Source organism: Sorex fumeus, unplaced genomic scaffold, assembly GCF_029834395.1.
Source record: "Sorex fumeus unplaced genomic scaffold, SorFum_2.1 ptg000183l, whole genome shotgun sequence".
NCBI lineage: Eukaryota > Metazoa > Chordata > Mammalia > Eulipotyphla > Soricidae > Sorex > Sorex fumeus.
Window position 1 is genome coordinate 7,999,381 of NW_026606240.1, and position 13,219 is coordinate 8,012,599.

A 13,219-nucleotide genomic window follows, 5' to 3' on the forward strand; every position below is an offset into this window, starting at 1 on the left:
TATCTTGTTATCAAGAATCACCTGTAGATATAATTCTAAGAAGGTATATGTAAAAACAAAGAAGCAAGTTTTAACTAGACAAAACACTGTAGTAGTAGTACTTTTATTATTACTGAAACAGAGGCTTTCAGTACAGATTGCCCACGAGGATCACCTAGAGAGTGTTTGTTTTGTTTTGTTTTGTTTTGTTTAACTTTTTGGGTCATACCCGGCGATGCACAGGAGTTACTCCTGGCTCTGCTCTCAGGAATTACTCTTGGCAGTGCTCAGGGGACCATATAGGATGCTGGGAATCGAATCCGGCTCAGCCACATGCAAGGCAAATGCCCTACCCGCTGTGCTGTCGCTCCAGCCCCCACCTAGAGAGCTTTTTAAAAAGAAGATTATTTAATTCTGGATTCAGTGGGATTGAGTGGAACCAGGATTGGGAATTTTTCAATACATCCTGGGTTGAAAAGCCATGAATTCCTAGTCAGAGTTCTTATTGGGGAAGTCTAAGAATCACCAGGGGTTCTTTGCAAACAGGGTGTCTGTGGAAACAGAATCTTCTGTTTAGATTCTTGTGCGGGTACACAGGTGGTTCTGGGGTGCCTTTAGTTAGGAACCAGTGACTCAAAGCCTCTGATGAGGTTTTTGTATGTCACTCAGGCAACGTAAATGGTTGGATTCATTTGTGAGTTGGCTCAATATAGACTGCTTTGTACTTGCAGTTCAGGATGTCTTAGAGTAACATATGTATGTGCTTGAGATACTCTAATCTAAATTAAATGTGGGAACATAAGAAAGGAGAGAGCCTAAACAGAAGCCTGCTTTTCCAGGATGAGTACAATAGATTGGTTCTTTCCTTTTCTCTGACATAATTACTGGATACAGCTGACTGGCATGGCTGTGCCTTGATGGCTTGGCTCCAGATTGGCCAGCCCTGTCTTCTACATGGTGGACCACTCATCAAATGCCAGAGGCATCTGGAGATAGGGTGTGCATGCTCAGCGTGCTGCCAGAAACAGCACCTGCCTGTGTCCATCGCAGTTCTTGGGTTTTGCCAGCTCCATTTTACAGCAACCTGTGAGATCATTTCTCACCTCAGTTTCAAACAACCGAGGACCTGAAGCACAGGTAGCATCCAGAGGTGTGGGGAGGGGAGGTGAGAAAGAATCCAGCTGGTGAGTGGCAAAGTCACTGACCAGCTTACTTCAGGTTCTGTCCTGCTTTTTATTTCACTTTTGGACCACACTTGGTGGTGCTCAGGGATCACCCCTGGTAGGCTCAGGGTACCGTATGGTCAGTCATGTGCCCTACCCAGTGGACTAGCACTCCAGCCCCATCTTTAGCTTTATTCATGGCACATCCACTTGCTCAGGGTGAAAAAGATGCTGGCAAAGACCAAACAGCCTCCAGGATTTTGAACTTGGTTGTGGACTGGACATGGATGTCGTACTATCACTTTTCCCCCTTTTGTATCATAAAAGATATTCGTTGTACATTTTTATTTTTCCTAGTGCTGGAGCGATAGCACAGCGGTAGGGCATTTGCCTTGCATGCAGCTGGCATGGCTGACCCAGGTTCGATATTTCCGCCCCTCTCGGAGAGCCCAGCAAGCTGCCGAGAGTATCTCGCCCGCACGGCAGAGGCTGGCAAGCTCCCCGTGACATATTCGATATGCCAAACACAGTAACAACAAAGTCTCCAATGGAGACGTTACTGGGCCCGCTTGAGCAAATCGACGAACAACGGGAGGACCTTTACCTTTTTTTACCTTTTATTTTTCCGAGTGCTTATTTGTAATTCTTACAATTCTTCAATTGCTTTAAAAGGAAGTGGTAGCTTACATTCAGCAATGAGTAATGAAAATTATGAGGGCTAGAAAGTGTGATGTGCATTCATTATTAAAGTAATGGAAATATTTGACCTTTAGATAAATAGGAGGTGTAGAGAGCATATTGTGGTCTTCATATATTTAGCAGGGTAATTTGAATGACTTTAGCAATGGTTGTAAGGTATGGTAGGATGTTGACTGTATGCTGAAGAACTTCATTCAGCCTGACTTCTGGTAGAATTATTTATAGATAGAACAGAGATCATTCAAAGACATTAGTTGCCCTTTTTTTAGAGGTGGGTAGTTTGGAACACACCACACCCAGCACTGCTCAGGGCCTACTACTGGCTCTATGCTCCATATTCATAGGTTACTCCTGGCAATGCTCAGGGAACATGAGTACTAGAAATAGAACCAGGACCTCCTATAAACAGAGTATGCACTTAGCCATTGAGCTATTTCTTTGGCCCCACGTCGGTTGGTTTTTGCTGGTCTAACCTTCCTTAGAAGGTTAGACCAGATGTGACAAGGTATGATGATTTGAGCTCTATTCCCATTTATGCTCCCACTTATCTGGTCATTTGTAATTTTAAAAGGGCCTGAGGTATATACCATTTCCCTCCAAAAGTGGGCCTACTCCTGGCCATCTAGAGCACTTCCTTTCCTGAGGTAATATTTAGTGAGATTTCAGTTTAAGATTTGGTCTTGCCTTTTGGGGTCACTATGCTGTACAGAGTTATAGCCAATAGACGTAAAGCATGAACACAAGGCGTTTGAACCTTGATAGGCTTTGGCCTTGTCTGACACTTAACTATCTGGACATCCCTGCTTTATGAACCAGTAAATTAATTTAGTCTCTCCCTATGCATGGAGAAGGAGGTTCCTTAAGCCAGTTTAATTTGAATTTCTGTCCTCATCAATATACCTGTTGTTATTGGTGGTCAACCCTGGCATGAACTTCCACATACCAACATAGAAAATCTTGAAGCACGTTGACGTGTCATTTAATCTTAAGATATATTATACTTTCTCCCTAGAAATAAATAGTAACTAAAGAAAAAAAGGGAATGGTTTAAGAGAATAAATTAAAAATTTGGTGCTTCCAACCCCCACTGCCCAAATAGTAGAGAAAAGATGTTCTTTGCCAGTTGATCACTAAAGAATAAGCATTTATCTCCCTTTCTGGCCTGGCTCTCTGGGTAGTGCAGCACTCACCAGCCCTGGCTCTATGAGAGGGTTTCCTTTTGTATAGTGCTTCTTTGGAACAGAGTTCATGCCTAAGGGGCCAAGTGTCAGGGCTTTCAAGGGCGAATAAGAGGTTTGACTAAAGCTATCTGTGAACAGTTGCCTTAGCTATTTGAAAGGTAGCCATGGTGATGGTGCTGTCATCAGTAGCCCCCTGGACAGCCTCTGGGCCTCTGCGCAGCCTCTCACCCTGAGGAGCTATCCCTTTGTGTTGGCTCTCGGTTGCCTCTCAGCCAAGGATTCTATTATCTTCTTGGCTTCTGGGGCTAAGGAGGATCTTACTGTATTTTGTGCTTCTTGATATACTAACAAAACAATAGGCAAGCTGGGGGATTCCTGTGGAGAAGTTGCAGGTTTCAATATCTAGGCAATTTGTAGTCATTTAAGCCATTGAAAAGAATGCCTAACTCCAGATGGCTGGCTAAGCCAACAGTTTTTTTTCTCTACCTTCCAACCTCTTTTCACCCTGAAACTCCCCACGTCAGCAGGTTAACCTTCTGTTTCTTTCCTTTACACTCAGTCTTACACGGGACTCTCAGAAATGTGCATGGTAGCAGAAGGTAGCCAGCCTGGGATTAAAGATTTGCTAGAGATAGTCTCCTGGAAGATAAGCAGCACTTTTGACTAGTGACATTTAATATGCTGCAATTTCTCTTCGAAGTGCTTTGCCAGCATTCCATAGGTGATCCATTCAACACCTCGGGAAGATCCTCAGGAAGATTAGGAAGTTTTTTGCAGGCAGAGGTTGGTGCTGTAATTTAAGGTAGTACAAGACATCTCGCCCTGGGTGGTGGGGGGATACCTTCTGTATTGACCTTGATCCACCTTTTGTTGATGATGGCAAAAAATTATTTTTACATGAGTCAGATTTGGAAATTCTAAAGAATATAATTGCATTACCGTTTATACTATTATTTCAAACAAAGATGTCTGAGGAATAATAATAGTTGACTTCAAGAGAAATATTGTAGGGGAAAAAAAAGAAAATTTCCTTTCACTCTTGACATAAGCTTTTAATCATTATTTTATCTGCTTGCTTCTTGAACCAGTTTTTCTCATGGAATTAGTTTCTCCAGCCCACCACTCACCCAGATATATGGTGTTTTCATACATATGTACATTGTAAAACCATGATCACAATCTAACATCTACCAGTTAACTTTTAAAATCACACGTATGTGGTGCCAGGGATCCAATCCAGAGCTTCATCACAGGAGTATGTGCTTTATCACTGAGCTATATTTCTGCCCCCAGAGTTGCCTTGTGTTGGTCCAGGTGCGGTGCGAACATTTGTGATCTACTTGCAGTGAATTTCATGAGCACAATGCAGTATTATAACTGTGGTCACCCTGTTGTACCAGAATTTATTCCCCTGTATCTGAAAGGTGTATCTTTTGGTCAGTAACTCTCCCTTCCACCATTCCCGAGCCCCTCTGGTAACCACTCCTAAACTGCTTGTTACTCTAAATTCCTATTTTTCTTTTTTTAAAAAATTTTTAATTTTTTTAATTTTTTAAATTTTTTTAAAATTTTAATCATTTTTTTATTAGTGAAATACCATGAGGTACAGTTATAGACTTATAAATTTTTGTGCTTGGGTTTCAGTTATACAGTGATCAAGTGCCCATCCCTCCACCAGTGTCCATCCTCCCCCACCGTGGGTCCCAGCATCCCCCCAATTCCCCCCCCCCCCATCCCCACCCTGCCTCTGTGGCAGGGCAATTCCCCCTTGTTCTCTCTCTCTTCTTTTGGTAAGTTCCTATTTTTCAAAGATGAAATTTCTCTCTCTCTCTCTCTCTCTCTCTCTCTCTCTCTCTCTCTCTCTCTCTCTCCCCCCTCCCATTAGTCCCTCCCCTCCCTCTCCTCCCTTCCCTTCCTCCCCTACTTCCTTTCTCCTTTTTAGGCCCCTTGATTTACAATACTGCTAAGAGTAATGTTTCGGTCTACTATGTTGAACCCCCTCCCCCAAAGGCAGATTGTCAGTCTCCCTCCACTGCCCCTCAGGTCCTGTTTGTAGATCCCCTCACACTCCACCTCGCACCTCCCACTCACTTAACAGTTTTACCAGCAGAATCTCAAGGCTACTGTCATGGCCTGTTGTTTTGTTCCTTTGCTGTGTTTCCTTCTACATCATGTATGACAGAGACCTGGAATCCATTTCCTAAAAGTCTGTTTACAACCTAGCACACAGAATGTCCAAACAGATCTAACTATTGGGATTTAGTTTGTAGTTTCGGTCAAGATTCTGGTAATAACTTTGTATTCTATAGTTTTTGCCTCCAAAATGCACTAACTAGATCATCTTAGTTCATGCTTCCAGTCACCTTATGAACTAGGTGTCATTGTTTCCATTTTACAGACTAAACACAACAGTATTTCACACCAGTTGACATTCACTGTATCACTGAATCACTGTCATCCCGTTGTTCATTGATTTACTCAAGCAGGCGCCAGTAACATCTCCATTCATCCCAGCCCTGAGATTTCTTTTTTTTTTTAATTTTTATTGTTGAAACACCATGAGGTAAAGTTGTAGACTTACAAATTTTTGTGCTTGGGTTTCAATTATACAATGATCGAGTACCCATCCCTCCACCAGTGTCCATTTTCCACCACCACTGATCCCAGTATCCCTCCCATCCCCCACCCCCCCACCCCCCCCCACCCCCCCCACCTCTGTGGCATGGCATTCCCTCTGTGGCATGGCATTCCCTTTTGTTCTCTCTCTCCTTTTGAGTCCAGCCCTGAGATTTCAACAGCCTCTCCTTACTCATCTTTCCCAACGCTGCTGTATTGGAGGTTCTTTCAGGGTCAGGGGAATGAGACCCATTATTGTTACTGTTTCTGGCATATCGAATATGCCACGAGTAGCTTGCCAGGCTCTGCCATGCGATCCAAATGATGTGTTTCTTAAAAGTTGAAGATAAAAGTATAGTTTTGCAACACAAATTGAAGTTACATTAGACACTGTAACTAGGTCTTAGATCTGATGACTGCATGAATCCATTCTGTTGCTGATCACTAGGGGCAGTGTTGCTATCATTAATGTGGGGTATGGCTGGACTGTATTAGTGGGAAGAGTTAGTGTTTAGGTGAGTGTTCAGAACAAAGCGTGTTAAGTGCTGTTGTTTGTTAATCTAAAAGGCTGTAATAATATGAAAGGACTGGCTATCCTAAAAAAGATGCATAGAGGGCTGCATTATAGAATTTTAAGAAATAAATTACCTTCAATTATAAAAATATATCTGGTTATGTTGGACTTATGTTTTGTTGACATAACATTTATCATTTTTAAGTCACTGTTAAATTAGTTGAATCATCCCATTTTCAGCCAGATGAGCCAGTTAACACCCTCCTGTTAACCTAAAGCAGAAGAGAAGTTCAGTGAGTTTTTAGACTTGCTGTCCCCGTGGTTATGAAGTGATGCAGCGTGAGTTAAACCCAGATCATTTATTATTTTTTTTGCCTTAGAGAAATAATACCCTCATCATTTCCCCCAAGCTAGGCCTGTCTGATTTTATGACCGTGGGGTGAAATAATCTTTGACTAGCCTTTGCTTTCCTGGGCTCCCAGTCCCATCATCCATCTGTTTCTTAACTAAAAGGTGTTTATGGTTTTCTGATTAGATGCACTAAATTTTGCTTGTGAGCTGTTATTGTTACATTAGTGTATCTAGGTCCCCCTTTAAATCTGCAGGACCAACTCCTACTGGGCTCTGGAGGGAGCAGAGTTGACTGATAAAAACCAGTTAAGAATTGACCTGAAGAATGCAGAGTTGGCCTTCTAGAGAATTGCCCAATATTGGAGCTTCTTGGATTTTTTTCTTTTGTCAGCAAAAACTTTCTTTCCTTCTGTGGTACTTCATCCATGCCCGGGCAGCTATTTCCAGACCTGGGCATTGGGTGTGTCCTTGTTTGTAAGGCCAGTGTGTACTTGCTTTCTTTCTTCTGATGAATAGCACCAGTGAGAGACTATTTTTGGAAAGTAGTAAGCTCTTGGAGACAGTGATTTCATCATTAGTCAGGCTTCAGGTTCCATTGAATAATGTGCATTTTGATCTCAATAGTAATCCTTGACATCATTTCCAAGATAAAGAATGGTGCACTTTTTTATTTCTTTTTTGACATGGGAGTAAAATAAGTCTCAAGTCATTGTGAATTTCTCTTTAAGGTAGTGTTGCACTAAAGCTGCTGGTGCTGATTGTTGACTTTCACATTATCATATTCTTTCAGCATCTTTCAAAAGAGATTCACCTCCTCTTGAAATCTGAAATCAGTTTGATATTACCTTCCATGGTCAATTGTGGCATGTACTGAGGATTCAAGGAACAAGTGAATTGATAAAAGCAGAGGGCAATTGTTGACATTAAACTGACAGCAAATTATGGTAGTGCTATTAGTATAGGAATTTACAGGTTTATGAGCCAGTAAATAATATGCATTCTAACTGAAAGGAATCCACTGTGTTGGTATAAGAATCCTGTGTATATGTTTATACTGCATATATAATATATATTATAGATATAATTGTAAATTGCACATGGCTGGTACAAGAATATTTTTATTTTTCCTGTGTTTTCCTCCCAAATTCTCAGATTTTTAACCAATAAACCAATATAAATGAAAGTATTTTCTGCCCTCCCGTTGATCGTCGATTTGCTCGAGCGGGCCCAGTAACGTCTCCATTGGAGACTTTTTTGTTACTGTGTTTGGCATATCGAATACTCTCGGTAGCTTGCCAGGCTCTCCGAGAGGGGCGGGGGAATCGAACTCGGGTTGGCCATGTTGGCCGCTTGTAAGGCGAATGCCCTACCGCTGTGCTATCGCTCCATCCCTGCTATCGCTCCAGCAAGACTTTATTAGGAGATGTTACTATAATTCCTTACCAACATTGACATTTGTGCCAGATGTTTTTTGGGGTGCTGGGTGTAGGGAGAGGTTTCATACAAGCCAGGCAGTACTTGTGGCTCTGTGCTCAGGGGATTGTATGAGTTACCTAGGACTAGGGTGGCATCAGTCAAGTTAAGGCAAATAAGTCAAATAAGGCAATTGCACTAAATCTTGTGCTATCTTTTTGGCCCTGGTGCCAGAGTTTTAATGTACATTTTTGTTTGCTGTCCATAGCAGTCAATCTCAATTGGAAAAAGAGGAAATTGAGTGTAGAACAAAAGAAGAAACATGCTAAGGATCACAAAACTAGCCATGATGTTGAAGAAGGCCAAAGGATCATTCAGTAAATAAAGATAAGGTCATATCTCTGGGAAAATATCTCCTTTCTTGGGCCAAGGACTTGGGTGTAGCCCCCAAACAAACACCTCCTTTCTTTCTGATGAAGTCAAGATTGAAATCTGACTTGATCCTAGAGCCATTAAGCCTGCTAGGTAAACCTCTGAAATAGGGTAACATTCTTCTTACCCAGTGGCCTGCTGTCCTAGTACAGACTCTGCAAGGAGGTGGGCTCATGGGTGCAGAAATTGATGCCCACCACGTATGGCCTCGCTCAGGCCTGAGGGAGTAAAGGCTGTATCTGAGCAGAGCATTCCCCCAGTTACCTCTCTGATACTTCTCCACACTTCCTCAGCCAGATAAGATTCCTGTGGTGAAATCTGCAGCAACAGTGTTGTTTTGCCATTCTGAAACTGTAAAGCTTAAGGTGTGTGTGTGTGTGTGTGTGTGTGTGTGTGTATGTGTGTGTGTGTTGGAGGTAGAGGTAGACGGGTATTGTTATCCTTTTTCAGGGCCAAAGGATATCTCCAAATCTATTTCTGTGACTATTTATTTAAAATTTATGTTGGGCCACACCTAGCAATGCCCAGGGGTTACTCCGGGTGATGCTCAGAGGACCAAATGGGATACTGAGAATTGAACCCAGGTCAGCCACCTGTAAGACAAATGCCTTACCCACTGTACAATTGCTCTGGCCCCTGTGACTCTACTTTAAAGCCAAGCTTTTCTAGTAAACTATAGGAATACCTCTTCACATAGTATCCTATTTATCACCTTAAATGCCTGTTTGTTCAGTAAAAAATGGAGAGGGGAAAAGGCTTTCATATGTTTGATGGTGCCAAGCACATAACAATATATCAGAACATTTTGAAATTCATGTTATTTATGAAAGTATATCAATAGTATAACTTTATCATTTCAGTTTTAAATAAACTCTAGTCTATAGAAATAAGTATTGAGGCACAGGTAGTTAGGGGATAAATCCCACAATTTACATTCTTTGTATGAAAACCACAGATTATGTTGAATTGACTTACCTTGAATTTAGTTGCACTGTAAGAAGAGTGTTTCATTTGGATTTTGTTATTAAAATTTCTAGGTCTGCCCAGAAATCTAAGTAGACCTTAGTGGAAAAGAGAAAAACGTGCAGTAAATATTGAGATATACAGCTCATTATTTTCAGCCCGTACTGTATTTGTGGTACAAAAAATTTTAAGGAGTAGCAAAGAGTAGCTAGAATAAAAGCCTTAGCAAAGAACTTACAGGGATGAGGCATCCCAAGGGACTGCTACATTCTTGCTCCATAAATATTCCATGATAGCAATGATACCTTTTTGTGTGATATAATTCATCATTTCAATAATTCATGGTTTTAGTGCATGTGTATAACAACCTCAGGTAAATAATTTACTGCAATTACCAAAAAGGAATGACAATATTTATTAGAACTTTATAAAAATACACTCTGTCAAAAGTAACCTTGAGGCTTGAAATATAATATAAAAAGTCACTTAGAAAAGTAATCAAATGAGCAGCAACGCCCAGTTTATATTAAGCATTTTTGTCTTACTCTGAAGGTGGTTGACTGAAACACAATAAAATAGGTAAATGAGAGAAGACTAAGTCCAACACTAATCTCTGATTAAACCACAGAGCATTTGGAAACTTTCTAGTGACAAATTGCCTTTTGGGTCTAAACCTTCATTCTGTGGATTTTTTTTTCTTTTTTTGGGGGGGAGGGACAGACCCAGCGACGCACAGGGGTTACTCCTGGCTCTTTACTCAGGAATTACTCCTGGTGGTGTTCGGGGGACCATATGGGATGTTGGGAATCAAACCCAAGTTGGCCGCACGGAAAGCAAAGGCCCTACCAGCTGTGCTATCGCTCCAGCCCCCTCTGAATCTTTTTAACCTCTTTAATTACACCTTCATCCATGTAACATTTGCTCACATTGAATTCAGGGGGAGCCGTTTTTCATTTGTGTACATTTTTCTAGCATGTAGACAGATGGTGACTTACAAATATGTACACTACAAGTTATTTTTTAGTTAAATTTCAGTGCAAATTTTGATTTTTTTGGGGGGGGTCACACCCGGCGATGCACAGGAGTTACTCCTGGTTCATGCACTTGGGAATTATTCCTGGTGGTGCTCCTCGGGGACCATATGGGATGCTGGGAATCGCACCTAGGTCAGCTGCGTGCAAGGCAAACGCCCTACCCTCTGTGCTATTGCTCCAGCCCCACTAATTTTGATTTTAATTGTTGTTTTTGTAGTGCCAGGGATAGAATCCTGGTCATCTCACATGCAAGACAAGTATTCCTGTTTTCCTGATTATTGTTTGTTTGTTTTATAATTGAATCACTGTGAATTACAAAGTTACACAGATATTTATGATTGAGTTGCAGGCGTGTATTATTCTAAAACCAATCTCTTCACCAGGACCCTTCACCTTCTACCAGTGTCCCCGGTTGCCCTCCTGTCCCCATCTTGCCTCTGTCGCAGCCACTTTCCCCCTCCCCATTGTCCTGCTGTTCCCTTCTCTAACTTGTCACCCAGACCCCAACCCCAGTGCCAAGCTATTGGAAACCAGTTCTCCTGCTCTTCATTTCTATTGTCATTGGGCATTTGATACTCCCCTATAGTTTAAAAGTCTTTCAAGTTTTATCATCAAAGTTACACAAGTACATGCAATCTCTTCTCAATTTTACAAGACATAGTCGTTAGGAAAAAAAAACAGAATGTCCAGAGTACCTTCCAATGACACATTTTATGTGCCTGTGCAAATGATAAGTTGTTTCATGTTAGTTTTTCCATATTTCACAAATTACTGAATTCCAGAAATGGAAAAATAAACTTTATTTTTTTTAAATTGCTTCTGTCATGCATGCATCTCTTCTCTCCACATTCCCCAAAGAGGTAGGAGAGAGAGAGAGAGAGAGAGAGAGAGAGAGAGATAGAGAGTGTGTGTGTGTGTGTGTGTTACCAATATGTAGAACTTCTTTTGTTATGTCTATATTATATTATGGTTATATTTCCTTTTAGTCAAAATATTTTGTCTTCTTAGGGCCTTTTCATTTCATTGGTGTTCTCTGAACATTATCACTTGTCCAACCACAAACTCCCTTGATTGTGCAAATCTCTCTTAAGTTTGCACTTTAGCTGTCCTCTAGATTTCATCTGTTTGCTCACTCTCGAGAGCATTTATCAGCCTCTTTGTTAAGTTCATGATCCTAGTGTTGTCCTCGTACATCATCACCATAACAATTCACTATTCTCATCATAAACCTGGTGTCTTCGTGTATCTTCCAGAAGTTTATAGTGTGTGAGAAATACATTTTTTGAAATTTTATATAGCTTAACACATCTTTCTTGGTTTGGCTAGTTGTGGAATTCTGGGCAGAAAATCATGTCTTTTCAGAACACTGAAGGAATTGCTTCATTGCCTTTCATTTTTGTTTTTTGAATTTTTTTCCTTGATGAATGTTGTTGGAAGTCTGCCACCCAGGACCCTTTTTCCTCTTTCAATGTACAGGATCTTCCTTTATCTCCAGGTCTGATATCCAATTATGATATGTCATCGTGGAATTTATATTCATTCACATAGCTGCTCACTCAATGGCTCATTTCACTCAAGAACTCAGGCCTTCAACTCTGGGAAAGTGACAAAACTTCTTGATTAGCTTCCTTGATTCATGCTCTTACTCTTTTCTCTTTATAGAACTTTTTTGTTGTGGCTGGAGCAATAGTACAGCCAGTAGGGCATTCGCCTATTTGCCTTGCACACGGCTGACCCGGGTTCGATTGCCAGCATCCCATATGGTCCCCCGAGCACCACCAGGAGTAATTCCTGAATGCATGACCCAGGAGTAACCCCTGTGCATGCCGGGTATGACCCAAAAAGCAAGAAAAAAAATGTTTTTTTGTTCTTTTTTTTTTTCTTCAAACCTTCATAAACTGAGTGATAGTACAGCGGGTAGGGTGTTTGCACACAGCCCACCTGGGACCACCCCGAGTTGGATTTCTCCGCCCCTCTCGGAGAGCCAGGCAAGCTACCAAGAGTATCTCGCCCATACGGCAAAGTTTGGCAAGCTACCCGAGACGTATTTGATATGCCAAAAACAGTAATAAGTCTCACAATGTTACTGGGCCCCCTCAAGCAATCAAACAATAGGACAGTGACAGTGATGCTTTCTTTTATCTCCTCTTCTATTTCCTCTTTTTTTTTTTGCTGATCTCCCTTTAATTTCTGCCCTTCCCTTCTCTCTGTTGATATTGCGATGAAGGGGCATGTACAGGTGGCTGTGGTGCTCAACCTGGGTTGTGCTGTTTAGTGTTGGTGCTTGTGCACGTCCAGGTTGTGTGCCAGGGAGCACTGTGGTGCTCACACGTGCTCATTGGGGCTTTACACTCAGACTGGGTGCTGATGTAACATTTTATTGTATTTTTATTTAATTCATTGATGGTGGTAAAATTTGAAATAATGGTAGTGGGAAAGTGTATGGTGGTGGGATTAGTGGTGGGAATATTGAATGTAATAAATTATTCTGAACAACTCTACAAAAAATTAAATTAAAAATTAATAAAAATAAATAAATAAAGCCTCCTGGTGATATGTGTTGTGTTGGCGTGTGAAGGTTACAGTACTGAGGTGCAAAGTTACTGCGTGCCACCAAAGTGCCCACTATCCTCCGCCACTCTCCTATGTCACCTCTGATTGGGTCTTCACTCCCCTCCATCTCCACTCCCCACCCCTGCATGTCTATAACTTTGCAATCCAAGGGTTTTCATCATTCCATATTGTCTATTCCTTTGTTTTGTCCATGTAAGTCCATAGTGAGTAAGATTATCCATGTCCTATCAGTGAGAATGGCATCTCTTAACAGGACTAGAAATGCCTGTTTTGCCTTTTGAAGATTTTCTGGGTAGGCGT

General features: G+C 41.4%; 1 protein-coding gene across 16 annotated transcripts in view; it reads left to right on the top strand.

The window, feature by feature from the left end:
- Window positions 1-13,219, top strand: part of ANK3 (ankyrin 3) — a 536,318-nt gene that overhangs the window by 444,851 nt on the left and 78,248 nt on the right. The gene's annotated exons all lie outside the window — the stretch shown is intronic.